Raw genomic sequence first — 16,207 nt, 5'->3', positions numbered from 1 at the left:
CATTTCTGACATTACACAGATGGTACCACATTCTGAGACTACAACGGTGCGATCTAGCACAAATGAAATCCCTGATTTAAATTTGAAATATGTTTGGAATACCTTTTTCCACAACTGATACCTCATGAGTACCATTTTTAGGGGACTTGGGGGGAGCGCAGGAACAAGTACATAACGCCTATCTAACCTTTCCTTGTGAGATTGTGCAGTACCGCTCTTATCAGGAAGGGAGTCTGCGTGCCGGGTACCCAGAATGCATCGGCAGAAGCCTTTGCCTAAACCAGGCCAGCCCTCCTCTAACAATGCAGTCGGGGAACTGTACGCAGACTTTGCTTAGTACCAGATTTAACCACAGGTACAATAAATCAACGACAAATAATTAAATATATCAGATATGTGACATAGGCATCATTTCACAAGTGGGACGTGTTTTACATTGGATTATCCGAGTGAAAATTTTTTCGGTGAGTGTGTCGTATTTTGTCAGTGTTTTTTGCTTGGTTGGTATGTTTTCAGTGTGAAATTAGCCAAATATGGCCCTCTGCTTTTTCCACAGTGTTGTTCTGTTTGGGGATTTGTTACATTTAGGTTACACATTCATGGTTTTTACATTGAAAATATGTTTTGCAGATTATTCCCTTTGATATATCTATCTATCGTTAGATATATATATTCTTTAAACATAATGTTTTATTCTTGCGGCACTAAATTGCATGCTGCCATTTTAATGGCATCGCTTAATTTTCAGTTCCGTCGTATGTACAGTTGAATGCCTGTTTACATAGCTTTGGGGATTTTCCCCCTCTGTTCCATTTAGTAAATCATATTGTTATGTCATTTGCACATTTGTTCCCATTACTCAAAATAACCCACGTTTTTCGTTATTGGTTTGCTTTTTCAAAGTTGATTTTTTTTTTTAATTATGCAAGACATATTTTGTACATGTTTTGTAGTTTTTTCTCCACAAATATGAATCTCTGACCTGCAACTTTTTTTATACTTGTCGCCCCCAAAAATTCTACTTGGTGATTCATTACGTTATCAGACAAATAGTTATAATACGACATGTTAGCTACATTCAGATTAGTGGTCGTAGATTTAGTACTGTGAAATTTTCTATCTATGAATCATATGATCTTGATTTTTAAAATTACTATTGGTGCAAAATGTGCTTGCAAAGCGTTGACACCAAGCATGGGCATTGTAAATGTAAATCTCAACATGTCTCACTGGTTAGGCACTGCTTATAATACACGCCGTATATATTAATTAAGATATAGTTTTTACCCTGCTTTACCCTACTTATTATTTAGGGTATATCAGCTATCCAAGTTTAAGAGGGGTTGTCCGCTGGTTTCACATCCCTGGAGATTAAGTAGATATACTGCAATGAAGCTTTATCACGGTGTAGACTTTACAAAAATATATCCTTATATTTAGGTATTTTTGGTAATCAAATGAATACATGTTTGATGTAAATAGCAGAGCGTGACAGAAGAGATAATATAATGGATACTTTATCTATGAGCATTTTCAATAAAGTATGTATTCATTCTGTTATTTAAATTATTGAAGAAGAAGAAGAATATAGGAAAACATTTCGTGAAGCATTCAAAAGGACCTAATTACTACCAAACTAGTGTCTGACACAACACACTGCACAAAACAACCTGGGCCAAAGGTACAGCATACAGAGAACAGCTAAAATTTAACCCAATACGAAGGCATTTAAACAAATAAAACAAAACAAATCTGGAAGGTCATTAGAAAGCAGTGAGTTTTAGGAATTAATTGCATAAATTTGTGTTTTTCATTACGGGGCTGTTGTCGTCACCGAAGGTAAACTTGTAGATGTGCTCCTTTAATGTTTTTTATGAATGTTTTCCTCAATTCCAAAACATTTTATTACTGTAAATTCAATTGCAGCACCAGTTTTATCTCTACAGAGCTGCTAACAGAAAGGGACATCCCTACCCTTACCCTCCACCACGTACACCATCATAGCTGATAAGTAACAGTTTTTACAATGAGTGATGACAAGTTTTTAGAGAAGACACAGAACCATGGGACAATGTCTTATGTTTACAGCAAAAACAGAGGCTGCATGCTTTGATAGTAGCACTATTATTCCTGAAAACCTTGTTCTTGACTTTGTTTTTTTCTACAGTATTGCCCCTTTCACATTGGTGCTCGTACCCGGGTCTCGACCTGGTACACTGGTTACAATCCCGCGTAGTGTGAAACCACGTACCCGGGTCAAGCGAGACAAAATGCATGACAGCTGTTAGCAAGCCCACGCAATAACAGTCACATCTGCGTGAAGGTTTCACTTCCGCAAGGAACATTTCTGTTTATTCTGTTTAGCCATATTTTTGTTGATTGAGACACACCATGAGACAGATTGCAGCAGGGATGAAGAAACATTTGCTTTTTCACTAGAACCGCCATGGCAGTCATTTTGACGGTTTGAGGTTTTCATATTTAAATTAATCTGTGTGTCTGAAAGTTATGCGGTTGTCCGTTTATGACTTTTACTGAATACATGTATTAAATACCCTTATGGCATTTGAAAGGCAGGATCACGAAAATAAGGGAAAAAAAAAAAAAAAAAAGATTAGCATTTCTGAGCTCTGCGGATCCGAAAACCCCCAGGTGAATTTTTCTAGCAATATCTGAGACGGTCGGGCAACAAAATGCCCGTTTTCTGATTCAGTTGGCGTGGAATGACCCAAATGCATCTTGACAATTCCTGCTGTAGCTCTTAAATTTGTCCAGGTACAATGGTATCATCTCTTCTGCTGTGCCCAGCATTGTTTTAAAATGTTTAACACAAGCACCGCCATAGCCGCTCTTTGAACGGCTTTTGCAATTCAAATTTAAATACCTCCACATATGTGAATATCTCGTGCATGTCCATTCTTAAGTGTTACTAAATATTTGAATTAAATACCCATACGGTGTTTCAGCTGCAGAATCGTAAAAATTAATAAGTTATAAGCACTTGCTTCTTCAAGCGCCTGACCCGCAGTTTATGCGCCATATTGAAATCAATACAATATAGCTGATGTTTAGTCTGGGCTTTGTAATAAAATCAAAGTCATTGTGAAATAATGTATTATAATCCTGTTGAGTGCTTGAAACACTGATGAAAGTCATTCTACACATCATAGCCTATATTATTATTATTTACACTACATTTTTCAGGCAGAACGACTGTGCCACCCTGAGTGTGACGGTGCAATTTTTTTTTAAAAAGTGCGCATTCTAAGCGCTCTGCACAGATCGGTGACCATCGCGACTGATGCTAAACGAAAGCCAGAGGCTGTTGAATTTTACAATGCAACGAAGTAGGGTGAGGATATACTGGATCAAATGGCACTGCTGTATTCTGTCAAAGGTGGTACTCGCAGGTGGCCTGTGGCAGTCTATAGCAAATGCACTTATACAGTTGAAAAGCATGTTTTCTGCATAGATTGTAGTTAGAAAGCTGTAGTAGAACTCTGAACAGACAGACAGAGCCTTTGAACTCTGGTTACTCAAAGCGCTTTCACGTTGCATAAGTTATTTTTGTTTTATGCTATTTTTAGAACTAGTTATTTGTTTTATAATTTTATATGTGCATACAGATTTCTACACCTGTTTACACAGAAGTTTATTGCGTATAGTTAATTTTATTAGTTTTTTATGTTTATGTATATGTGCTCTTTGAAAAAAATAAGTTTAATTTTCAATGTAAATAAGGTGTTTCTGCTCTGAAAATGTTATGTATGATGTTCATAAATAAAAATATTAAGTCGTATCCGATTGTTTGTTTTTCATTTTCATATGGAAGCCGTTTTAAAATGGAGCCGCACATTTTGTGGGTGCGGCGGTTGTGTGTAGTCCGAAATCTCGGCGGTTCTAGTCACTGGCACAGTAGTTCTCAACGTTGTCCAGTCGCAAACTACGAAGTCAGTTTGAGAAGTAACCGGGTATTCCATGCAAATGACGTCTTTCTCTTCAAAGCACAAATCTGGTATGGATACCTCCTGTTATTACCCTGGATAACAACAAAGGACGATTTAAAAACATAAAAAAATTAATAAAAATAAATAAATAAACAGCACTTTCACCTGATACTGTTGCAGGTCTTGTGAGGAAGGGTCTGCGTGATTTAAAGGCGGACTCATTTGTTTTGGTCTTGATGAAATGTGGTAGTAGTATTTTACTTTAAAATGTAATGAACAAACCAAGTATTACAAGAACTATAATGAATCTAATACCGAAACTGCACTTTCAATGGCAATGTTCAATTCTACATCTATAAATCGCTTTTTAAAAAAAAAATTCTTATTAGTGAATTCGCCTCGTGGTTTGCAACGTACCCGGGGCGTGGTGATATTAGAGTATATCACATGCCCTGTCGTGCCTTATTTACGTAACACACTCATGAAACATACATTTTTTAATTAGTTATTTTCATTGTAAATAGATGAAAAATAATTTGGTTTTCTTTTCAATGTTTTACTTTTTATTGATTGAGAAGTGATTTTGGGAGCTGTACAATGTGAAAAAAATAGATTAAAGAAACAGTAGATGGGGTACTAGGTATCAATAAAGATACTGCACTATTAAGTTAATTAAAAAACTGAACATTGGGATCTTCCTGTCTGAGTGGCTGCGAAATTCTCCCTACTGTCCTGAGTTTATTATTATTATTTATTTATTATTATTATTTTATTATTATTATTTATTTCTTAGCAGACGCCCTTATCCAGGGTGACTTTCAATTGTTACAAGATATCACATTATTTTTTTTACATACAATTACATTATTTTTTACACATTATTTTTACATACAATTACCCATTTATACAGTTGGGTTTTTGCTGGAGCAATCTAGGTAAAGTACCTTGCTATAGGGTACAGAAGCAGTGTCCCCCACCTGGGACTGAACCCATGACCCTCCAGTCAAGAGTCCAGAGCCCTAACCACTACTCCACACTGCTGCCCAGACTGCAAAAGCGCCAATCTGAATGAAAAGAGCATTTTATTTTTTATTCTCGCCGACCATGTGTCTATTCCAAAGAGCAATATGTTTTGTTGAAGGAAAAAGTGTTTGTTTTACAAAACCTGTAACAAAAGGACATGGAATTGCATTTGTGTGTGACTAATTCCCTGTCAAGTACGAAATGCAACCATTACCTCATGGGTATGTATGCCTAAAGACCCTGTAATCTGACAAGATATAACAAAGACTGCCCGTCAGAGCCTGTGACACAGTTGTGCCTGCTCCCGAGGGCATAAGAAGAACATAAGAAAGTTTACAAACAAGAGGAGGCCATTCAGCCCATCTTGCTCGTTTGGTTGTTAGTAGCTTATTGATCCCAGAAACTCATCAAGCAGCTTCTTGAAGGATCCCAGTGTGTCAGCTTCAACAACATTACTGGGGAGTTGGTTCCAGACCCTTACAATTCTCTGTGTTAAAGTGCCTCCTATTTTCTCTTCTGAATGCCCCTTTATCTAATCTCCATAAATAGACTGCACACCCAGATCTCATCATCATTTTTCCTTTTATTTGCCCTGAGACTAAAGAGACTATGAACAGATAAGTATCAAAGTTACCTATATCTGCTTTTCGCTTGTGTAATTACACTATGCGATTTTATTATTATATAGTAATTGCTACTTACACGTATTGTGCACTCAGCCGTGGTTTTTTTGTTAGTCCCCCAGTGTCCGCCTGTCCCCCGCAAAGCCGTTGCCCCCTTCCCCGGGATTGAATAACCTACTTATGTTCTCTCTCAGGCTGCTAACTTCGTTTTGAAGTTTAAAAATAAAATTGTTTTTTGTTAACGAAAAGTATATTAAATTAACGGTAACTGAGTTGTTACTGTGTTGTGTGAGAATTTGTTTCTTGTGTGTTTCTTTTTTTTTCAGAAATACAAGGACGGAGTCACTCGCTTCGGGTTAAGCTGCTTGCAGCCTTCCCCACAGTGTCTCGTTGCCACTTTAGTTCTTTAGTTTTGTACAACGAACGAGGTTACCCTTTGCCGATTCATTAGCATATGCTAGGCTCAACTCTGCTTCGGGTCTGTTCGCAGTGCTTCCTGCAGTGTCTTGTTGCTGCTCTGGTTTCTGCATGCAGTACCATTGCAAAGGCTGTCAAGGTTCTGACAATGGGCTTCCTACACTTTTTAGGGCTGTGTATGTGGGCAACCCTATATATATTGCTTCTTCATTAACTGTAGGTCACAGACCTACCCCATTCCCAGCGAACAAGGTTACCACACCGTACCGTGTCTATTGACACCGTGCTGCGCACAACGCGTTGTAATCGCGCCACACCGTGCAGTACTGTACTAGTGCTGAGGCACCATACTCAAAGCGGTTGAGGTCACCGTCTTGGGGTACTATATCTGATTAACTTTATTAAGGTGATGTTGCCTGTCACAGGCAGCATTGTTGCTTGCACGGCTCATTTTTGGTTACGAGTACTGTATACTGTACCTGTTGCAGTAAGTACCATTAAAAGCTGAGCGTTGTTTTACACCACTGCTGTTACACCATGCCGGGTTTTCATTCTTGCGATCTATGCAAGACTGGTCTCCCCATGGAGGACAGGCACAGCAGATGCGCTGCCTGCTTGGGTCCACAGCATTCCAAGGAGGCACTCGGCAACCGCAACCGAGAGCATGTGCATTGAACCCAGTCCGCCTGCGGACAGCATCTCTGCACTGTCTGAAGGCGCTTTCCTGGTGGACAAAGCCTACTCACCTGCACTTAGGCGTAGCGCTGGGCAGCGTCACCAGAAGGGAGGTCATCATCACGGACGCGTCCAGCCTCGGCTCGGGTGTGGTGTTGAATGGCAGGGGAGTGCAAGGGGTATGGAAACCCCCATGGCAGGGTGCCCATATAAATATTTTGGAGCTGCAGGCAGTGTTTCTAGCCTTGCAGAATTTTTTACAGAAGGTTCAAGGGAGACATGTTCTTGTCCAGATGAACAACACTACTGTTGTGGCTTATATAAACCACCTGGGCTGCCTCTCCCTGTCTCCATCGAGTAGCCCGAAAGCTGTTGCTGAGGCCGCCCGATCACCTCCTCTTCCTGTGAGCAGTACACCTGCCTGGGGTGATAAACTGGGCAGCGGGCCTCATTTCAAGGGGAGTGCCACAGAGTGGAGGCTTCATCCAGAGGTGGTGAGCCTCATTTGGCAACAGTTTGGGAGAGCACAGATAGACCTCTTTGCCCCCCAGGAATCGACCCATTGTCCCCTCTAGTTCTCCATAACAGAAGCTGGGGGCCCGCTGGCGATAGATGCCTTGGCACACTAATAATAATAATAATAATAATAATAATAATAATCTTTATTTTTATATAGCACCTTTCGTAGTGGACCACCATCACAAAGCGCTTTACAGACGTAGGCTGTAAACTGTGAATTATATGCAGAGTCACTTACAATAGGACATTGATTTAACATCTCATCTGCAGGATGGAGCACAAGGAGGTTAAGTGACTTGCTCAGGGTCACACAGTGAATCAGTCAGTGGCAGAGGTGGGATTAGAACCGGTGTCCTACTGGTTACAAGCCCTGGACTTTAACCAGTGGACCACACTGCCTCCTTGAGCCCCTTATTGGCCCAGAGGATTGGTTTTCCACCTTGATGCAGCTCCTGAGCGACCAGCTGTGGAGTCTGCCCGAACGCCGCAACCTGCTCAGTCAGGCAAGGACATTGTGGCATCCCAACCCATTGAGCCTGCGGTTCTGGATCTGGCCCCTGAATGGAAACATTTGAGCTGTGTGGAGTTATCTAATAGGGTCATTGATACCTTGCAGAATGCCAGAGCAGCGTCCACGCGTTCCCAGTGGGGCATTTTTCAGACGTGGTGCTTGCCAAAGGATTTTGACCCCACAATCTGTCCCATGGCAGTAAAACTGCAATTTCTACAGGATCTATTTGATGAGAGGAAATCCCCCTCTATATTAAAGGTCTATTTGGCAGCTATTTCAGCTTGCCATGTTAAAATTAATTGTCTCCCCAGGAGCTAATTTCCTGGTGGGGCAATTTTTAAAAGGAGCTAGGCGGCCGCCTATGAAGGACATAGTCCATTGTTGGAGGCTTAACATAGTGCTTGAAGCACTTATGAAGCCTCCCTTTGAGCCCTTGCATTCAGCTGAGCTGAAATATTTATCTTTTGAAAGTTGCTTTCTTGCTTGGAATCACATCCGCTAAGCGGGTGGGTGAGATGCAAGCATTTTCGATTGCGAAAGTCTACTTAATTTTTGCTGAAGCCAGGACAAAAGTCTGACGGAGCGACAGCTCCATACGCTTTGTCCGGTGCGGTCTTTGGTGTATTATGTGGACAGAACACAGAGTTGGAGTTGGAGAGAGAGAGAGAGAACACTGGGATTATCTCCCGTATCAATTCGAGTCGTATGCCTCCGAATCGGAAGGTTAAAACTCGGACCAGTGGGACAGCAGATATCCGGAGAATCGGCGTCTTAGCAACACGGAATGGTTAATAAAAACCCTTATGTTTATCAAAGATGAATACTTAAGATGGATACTGCAGCTGAAGCACTTTGTTTTATGACTGCACTTCCCCATCTACTGGACCTTTTTCCGTGCTGATATCCAAAAAAACACCATTGCACTGGGAACCCATGATCTTCAACAGCATGTGCAATGTCTCCAAAAGGACCATGTGACTTGTACTGGCATGCACAGCCATCAGTGAACTGTATTTCCTGGTCAATTTTGATGCGTCGCTGATTCTCCAAATGCTGATTGGCTAAAGAAACAAAATGATGGACATAATGAAAGTCATGGGTGGTATCTTCTGAAATAAAAACTAGACTTTCTGTAACAAGATCCATACAAGCAGCACAGTTGTAGTGTGTTACTATGGGATGCACTGTAGCAGACTCGTGGTGCCAGTGTGCTCTCTGAATTTCCAAGCATGCATAGTTCTTAGCAAAATCTAGAATCATTAACATCCAGTTTGAAGGTAAATTGTTCAAAATTCTATATTCATCATTAAGTGCAATGAAGGTGCAGAGCCAGAGCTAGTTCTTCAAGAGAAGCTCCTTGATATTTCCAGTCTTTTCTGCCTTGATCATTTTCTGTAACTGAATTTCTTTTCCATCTTTTATTTTCTGTGTTTTCTCAGTTTCCCACTTGAGCCATTTGACCCAGTCATTTTCAAACTTAAAAATATCCTTAACATGTTTTTTTTTTTTAAATATATTTTGGGCACACTTGTGACTTCAACTGCCTTATATACATCTGTCATTTTTGCACCTAGATATCCTTTGGATTGGGCAAATTTGTTGACTGCTTCAAGCTTAAGCTCAACATTTGTACAGTGTTCACAGAAGCAGGAACGTATCATTTGGTCTTTTGAGACTTTAAATTTGTTGGACGCAGAGAACAGAATTTCGAAAAGCCTGTCTTTATATTGCAATGGGACTTAAGCTCCTTAAGTGTTCTTTGCAAAATCCCTTTTGCTTTTAAGACCTTTCACACAGATTTCATATCTGGTAGCATGTTGGCAGGTGAAGCATAAACACATCAGTGGAGAGTGCATCTCTTCTGGTCTTTCTTGCTTTATTAATGAGGAGTTTCCAAGTGATCCCTAATTTCCTACCTGCAGCTTTAAGAAGTCTATAGTACTTTATTTTCACAAGTCTGCTTTCTACATATCTACTTGCAAGATTGCAGAGATTATGTTTTGCATAATTTGGATGAGTACTCTTCTGGTTCTGTTAATCTTGCTTTGCATTTTTTTTCTCTGCATACTTTGCTCTTCTTTCATTTATACATATTTTATTGTGAAGTTAACTTTGTCCTTGCTTGTTTCTTCTCCCTCCTTATTCTTCTCTGATTTTCCCTTTCCAACTCTCTCCCTCTAGTGATCCGCACTCTAGAACATCTACTCTCTGATTGGATGCTTTTGCGTTTTGACCTGTTATCTGTATTTTCTCATACGCAATTTTGCAAGTTAATTTGCATGCTTTTTCTTTTCCTCACTCAAATTGAGGTGATAAGGCTCTTTAAAAGCAGATTATAAGTGCATTTTCTTTTTCATAACTGAGGATTCTTTGATTTTCTGTGTTTTCTTTTTTTTTCATCTTTCTGCATTGATAGTCACTTAGCTTTTAGTGGTTCTATCTGACTTGTCTCACTTTGAAGATCTTAGTTTTATTCTCAAACCCATGCTGCTGAAAAAAAAAAAGTAACAATTTTCACTTCAATAGAAGTACAGTGCTCAATGTTTCCCTGAGAATTTCCACCTTTTTAAATAATGTATTGAAAAAAATAACTTTTAATGATGTGTGTGCTACGCATTTTTTTTTTCTCAATGCCACAGTGCTATTTAATTTACGAAGTGGGTGGAACACACTGGAAAAAAAAAATTGCAAAGAAAACATTGTCTATTCAGAGAAACATTCGATGTGCAAAAATGTGATTAAAATAAAACACCAAGTTATCCAGCTCTTACAATATATAATATAAAAAATGTAAATGATCAGGAATCCATGAACCCACGATTAAAAAGTTTTGAACTCGCACAATTCAGTGTCTTTTTGTACACGGTAGCAATAATAATTCTGATTTTTAAAAAAAAACAAAACTATATTTACTATAATAGAGAGGATTTACTATAATACTGTATTTGATATACTGCATTTGTAAGTTAGGTGACATTTTTTTTCATTAATTTGCCGCCGTTTTGTATCCACATTAGAAACGGTGTCACTCGCAAAGGAGACACAACTCAATCATGTCTTGTTTTAAAATTAAAAAAAAAAAAATATATAGATGCTAATAGACTGGTAAATTCAAAATAGCCCACACACGTATATGATATCACTACTTAAAAATATATACACTTGTACATATAAAGCATACATTTCATCACCCCTCACTTAATAAGAGAACCTAATATGTCACCTTGTCATTTCCGAGACACCATTCCAATCGCCTGTAATTAATGTCAGAAGTTTCAGAACAAGCTCTTAGTTATCATATATTAGTTTGTGTGCGAAATAACTGCAGTAAAGTGCTGCAAAATGTTACGCATTGTTTGCTGCATTTTAACAAACACGGTGTAACAGAACCCAGAGGGACACAAAAATTATATGTTTACATTATGCTCAATCAAAGCTATAGAAGCACCATCGATGGAAATTGAACTATATATCGTAGTACTGTAGCCACTATAGTTTTATTTAGTATTGCAGTACATTAATTATAACTTGAATTTTAAAATTATTAATATAATTTTCACCTCTGTTTTGGAACAACACTTGTTACGTGGTAACATAATAATTGAGATCGTTTTCTAAAATTATATCACTGCTAGTTAAATTTAAGGCAACTTTAACATGAGTTTAGTACTACTGCACTATACAGACTTGATTGTAAAATGTTTTCTATAGACTTTATTTAAAGACAAACTGCAGGCTTGGCAATATTATGGACAGTAATAACTACCATCACAGTAACTTAACCTGGCTGAAACAACAATAAGAATGATATTAAAAGTCAGATATTATCATATGTATATGACACACAATAGTACTAATTGTAGCATGTTTTTCTTTTTTAAATATCCATTTTCTTGTAGCACAGGAACCATTATTTGTCATATTTTTGTTACTGTGGAATGACCCAAATACATTAACTACAGACATATTACATTAAATATAGGGCTAGGATGTGAATTGTAAACATTGTGGATGCATGTGTCATACAGAATCATACGAATAAGGAGTGAGAAACCTGAAATAGCAATTTAGACAACAGCTATCAGGCTTAAAGAGCATTGAAAGCAAGAGATAACAATTGAGAGTTGATTTGAAGCGACTGTGGGAGCTGCACGCACTAAAGCTAGGAGAGAGTTCGAGAGTCAGGGCCATGAAGCTAAAAGAGCGCTCTCTGAGTGTGGTGCACTTTTGCTTGGGTATAACAAGCAGGCCAGTGAGAGGACCTCAGCTTGCGTGCAGGGACATAGCGTGTCAGCAGGTTGGAGAGATACTCTGGACCTGTGTAATGAAGGGCATTGTAGGCAAGCAAGAGAATTTTGAAAGTAATCCTGAACTTTACAGGTAGTCAGTACAGCTAGGCAACATGGGGTAATGTGAGCATGTTTTTTACATCTGGTAAGGATCCTAGCAGCAGCATTTTGAAGCAGCTGTGATTGGTTTGTGGCGCGTGACAGAAGACCACCATAGAGAGAGTTGCAGTAGTTGAGTCAATAGGAGATGAATGCATGACAGAGTATCTCTGCACCCAGGAGGGAATGGTAGGGAATGACCTTTACTATCCAGAAGTACACCAAGGCTTCGTACAGTGGGGGAAGGCAGCAGCAGACAGTTTCCAAGGTTCAAGGCAGCAATATTGAGATTCTTGAGTTGAGTTTTCAATCCTACTAGAAGTTGTTCAGATTTGTTAGTGTTGAGCTAAAAAAAATTGGCAGACATCCAAGCCTCGATGTCTTGGATGCAAGCTGAGAGCCAGAGCATGGCAGAGGGACATCCAGGGTATAGTTTTAGGTAGAGCTGGGTGTCATCTTCATAGGAGTGAAACATGAGGCTATGTTGGTGGATGAGGTGACCCAAGGAAAGCATGTAGATCATAAAGAGAAGAGGTCAAAGAACAGACCCTTGAGGGACACCGCAAGTGACCGGGTTTGCGTCAGTACTGCTTCCAACAGACTGCATGCGTCCAGGTAGGTAAGAGGACAGCCAGGAGAGACAGGTTCCAGAGATCCCAGCATACTTCTGAAGGCGGTCAAGAAGAATGCTATGATCTATGGTATCAAAAGCAGCAGTTAGGTCAAGGAGGACAAGGACAGAGGGTGCAGCAGCATCAGCATTAAGCAAAAGATAATTTACAATCCGGAGCAGAGCAGTTTCGGTACTGTGATGCAGCCAGAAGCCAGACTGTAGAGATTCAAGCAGATTGTTATTTGTGAGATGTTTCATCAGCTGGCTGGCTACAGCCCTTTCAAGAGTTTTGGAGAGAAAAAGGAAGTTTGGATATGGGACAGAAGTTAGATAAGACAGCCGGGTCAAGGGAGGGTTTTTTGAGCACTGGCGTTATTCGGGCAGTCTTGAGGGCAGCAGGAACCAGACCTGAAACCAGGGACAGGTTGAGAGTGTGCATAATGAAAGGAGCAAGGTCAGAAGCACAGACGGACGAGATTTGTTGGCCAGGGGTCCAAGGGGCACATGGCAGTAGTTGATTTCAACAATAGGCTGGAGACATCAGTAATGTAGAGAGGAGGAGGGGCAATCGGTGGGGAGTCAAGGTGGTCAAGTACTATACTGGGTTTATGGCAGGAGAGCGTAGAATAAATTGTGTCAATTTTGTCCTGAAAGAGAGAGGAGAAATCATGGCAGGTAAGAGAGGATTTATCGATGGCTGGATGCAGGATTTGATCAATGGTTTTGAAGAAAATATTTGGTTTATCGTGTCCCATCGATATGATTTCAGAGAGGTACTTCACCCTGGCAGCAGCAATTGTGCGCTTGTAGCTACTGAGGTGATCAGTCTAGATCTCTCTGAACTGTTAGTCCAGACAACCTCCATTTGCGCTCAGACTTGCAACAGGCAGATTTAAGCAATCGAAGTTCGAGGGTATACCATGGACAGTTGCGCTGTTTCTTCACTGTTCTGGTTGGAAGCGGGGCAACTGTGTCGATGATCTGAGTAAGGGTGGCGTTGTAGAGGGACACCGCATCATCGACCAAAGACGGAAGTGCCAGTCAGAGGGGAAGAAGAGACGCATTCTGTGAGTATTAACCCTTTGCAGTCCTATGTCTGGCAGGGTCCGACATTGGACCGGATAGGAATAATTGCAATGTCGGACCCTGCCCGACCTCATCAACAAGACGCAAAAAACGGGTTTCTAGTCATATTTTCTCCGGAAAAAGCAGAGAAAACCATTCAATGGCCGAGTGGGAGCGACAGGAGCCGAGACAAGCCGAAAAAAAAGGGCATATCTCATGAATAGTCATACTTGCCCCTGGCATCAGATAATGGCAGCCATAAGGAAACAAGCTGGCTGTTACTGCATCAGTGCTCAGAGAATATCACGGACATTTGCAGAGCTTTTTTCAGATGTTATAGTAATAAAATAATGACTTGGATCACATTATTGAGGCGTTTGGTGATAAAACGAGTGATCAGGAGATGATTGATCGGTATGTATGACTATTATTATTATTATTATTATTATTATTATTATTATTATTATTATTTATTTCTTAGCATATGTGAAAGCTATAGCGAACGAAAGGGTGGTGCGGGGCTGGAGATGCCTAGTGAGTGCTTTGTTGATATGCCTTTTAAACCCGTTTGACTGTGGGAAAAAAAATACTTTTAAACAGCGTGTCTAAAATTAACTGCACGTGTGAAAATAAATTGGACCCGACGCGCCTGACACGCACTTAATAAATGGACTGCAAAGGGTTAAAGGATTTAGCAGATTTTGGGGACGGAAGGAGTAGTAGAACATCCTGTGCCGACGTGGCAGCAAAAAAATCCTAGAGAGTAGTGGACCCCGAACAGAGCCCTGTGAAACTATGATATACACTGTGATCAGGATGGCTTGCAGTGGTGACGTCAGACCAGAAACACAGAGGAAGTAGTGGGGCAAAGCTGAAACGCTACGGCGTTCAGCCTTTTATTAAATAATAAACAAAACAAAAGATTTAAACAAACACACTAAACAAAAAGGCGCATTGCCAAACAAACAAATAAGTATTGTGCTGATGTAAAAACCAGCATGCTTAGCAGTTTTATATTTTACTTTCTCTCTCCTTGCTCGCTCTCCCGTACTCTCCTCTGTACACTCTCTACGAGGGTAGAGAGCTGCAGGTTTTTATAATTCTGGCCGAGGGGTTAACTAGCTGTTAATTAGTTATCCTAGTACCCCTCCATAGTCTGCACGAGTTTAATAAGGATGCGTGACTGTCAGCTAGTTAAATAATCAGTAGCTGATAAGTCATGCATCCTCACGAGGTTTTAAAATGACAAAACAATAACAGATAATGGCGGCAGCTTTTATCCGCGCCGCAAACAATAATACAAATAATAATAAAACAGTGCACATATACATAGGGGCGGGACACTCCGCCACATACACGCTCTACCGCAGAGTTCTGACCAAAAATACTCAAATATGTTCTCCCTGTTGCATATGACTCAAACCATGACATCGCTGAGTCATCAAGGCTTTATACAAGTCTTGAAACGACCGAGCATTATGTTATGGTTAGGGCTTTTATTTATTTTTGGCTATTTTTTGAGTTTTATATAAATATCCCAAAATCATCATCTCTTTTTTTTTTTTTTTTTTCCTTTTTTCTGGGCTTTCTTTGAGTGCACGTGGCAGCAAGTAAAATACATAGCCTACCTGCTACTTTTGTTTTCTGTTGGTATGAATCAGTATCTTTTGCAAAAGCAATTAAAGACTTCAAATTCTGAGTTTCAATGTAGTCCACATCTTTTTCAAACCACTGAAGTCCATCAGTATTTCTGAAAGCTTCTCTCCCTTTTCCAAACGTTTGATCGCAGTTAGTTTAACCCTTTGCAGTCCATTTATTAAGTGCGCGTCAGGTCCAATTTATTTTCACACGCGCAGTTAATTTTAGACGCGCTGTTTAAAAGTATTTTTTTTTCACAGTCAAACGGGTTTAAAAGGCCCTACATAAATAAATAATAATAATAATAATAATAGTCGTACATAGCGATCGATCATCTCCTGATCACTCATTTTATCACCAAACTCCTCAATAATGCAATTCAAGTCATTATTTTATTGCTGTAACATCTCAAAAAAGCTCTGCAAATGTCGGTGATAGTCTCTGTGCGCTGATACAGTACCATTCAGCTTGTTTCCTTATGACCGCCCCTATGTAAGGCCAGGGGCATGTATGACTAATCATGAGATACGCCTTTTTTTTTTTTATCGGCTTGTCTCGGCTCCTGTCGCTCCCGCTCGGCCATTGAATGGCTTTCTCGGCTTTTTCCGGGGAAAAAAAACGACTAGAAACCCGTTTTTTGATGATGTCGGACAGGGTCCGACAATGGACCGGATAGGAATAATTGCAAATGTCGGACCAGGTCCGACAATGGACCGCAAAGGGTTAAACTCTGCTTTATATGCCATATTTTTAATCCTGTAGTCTACTTAATTGTAGTTGGCTACTTT

General features: G+C 39.9%; 1 protein-coding gene across 2 annotated transcripts in view; it reads left to right on the top strand.

The window, feature by feature from the left end:
• Positions 1-210: 210 nt before the first annotated feature.
• The window catches only part of extl3 (exostosin-like glycosyltransferase 3), a 52,536-nt gene continuing 36,539 nt past the window's right edge, over positions 211-16,207 (top strand). For both annotated transcript variants that reach the window (XM_034005291.3, XM_059024754.1), the window contains exon 1: positions 211-464. The gene's annotated coding sequence lies outside the window, so the exon portion shown is untranslated. The remainder of the gene's footprint in view (positions 465-16,207) is intronic.

Source organism: Acipenser ruthenus, chromosome 5, assembly GCF_902713425.1.
Source record: "Acipenser ruthenus chromosome 5, fAciRut3.2 maternal haplotype, whole genome shotgun sequence".
Lineage (NCBI taxonomy): Eukaryota > Metazoa > Chordata > Actinopteri > Acipenseriformes > Acipenseridae > Acipenser > Acipenser ruthenus.
The sequence above is the reverse complement of the archived record's forward strand: the minus strand, read 5'-3'. Positions and strand labels throughout refer to the sequence as shown.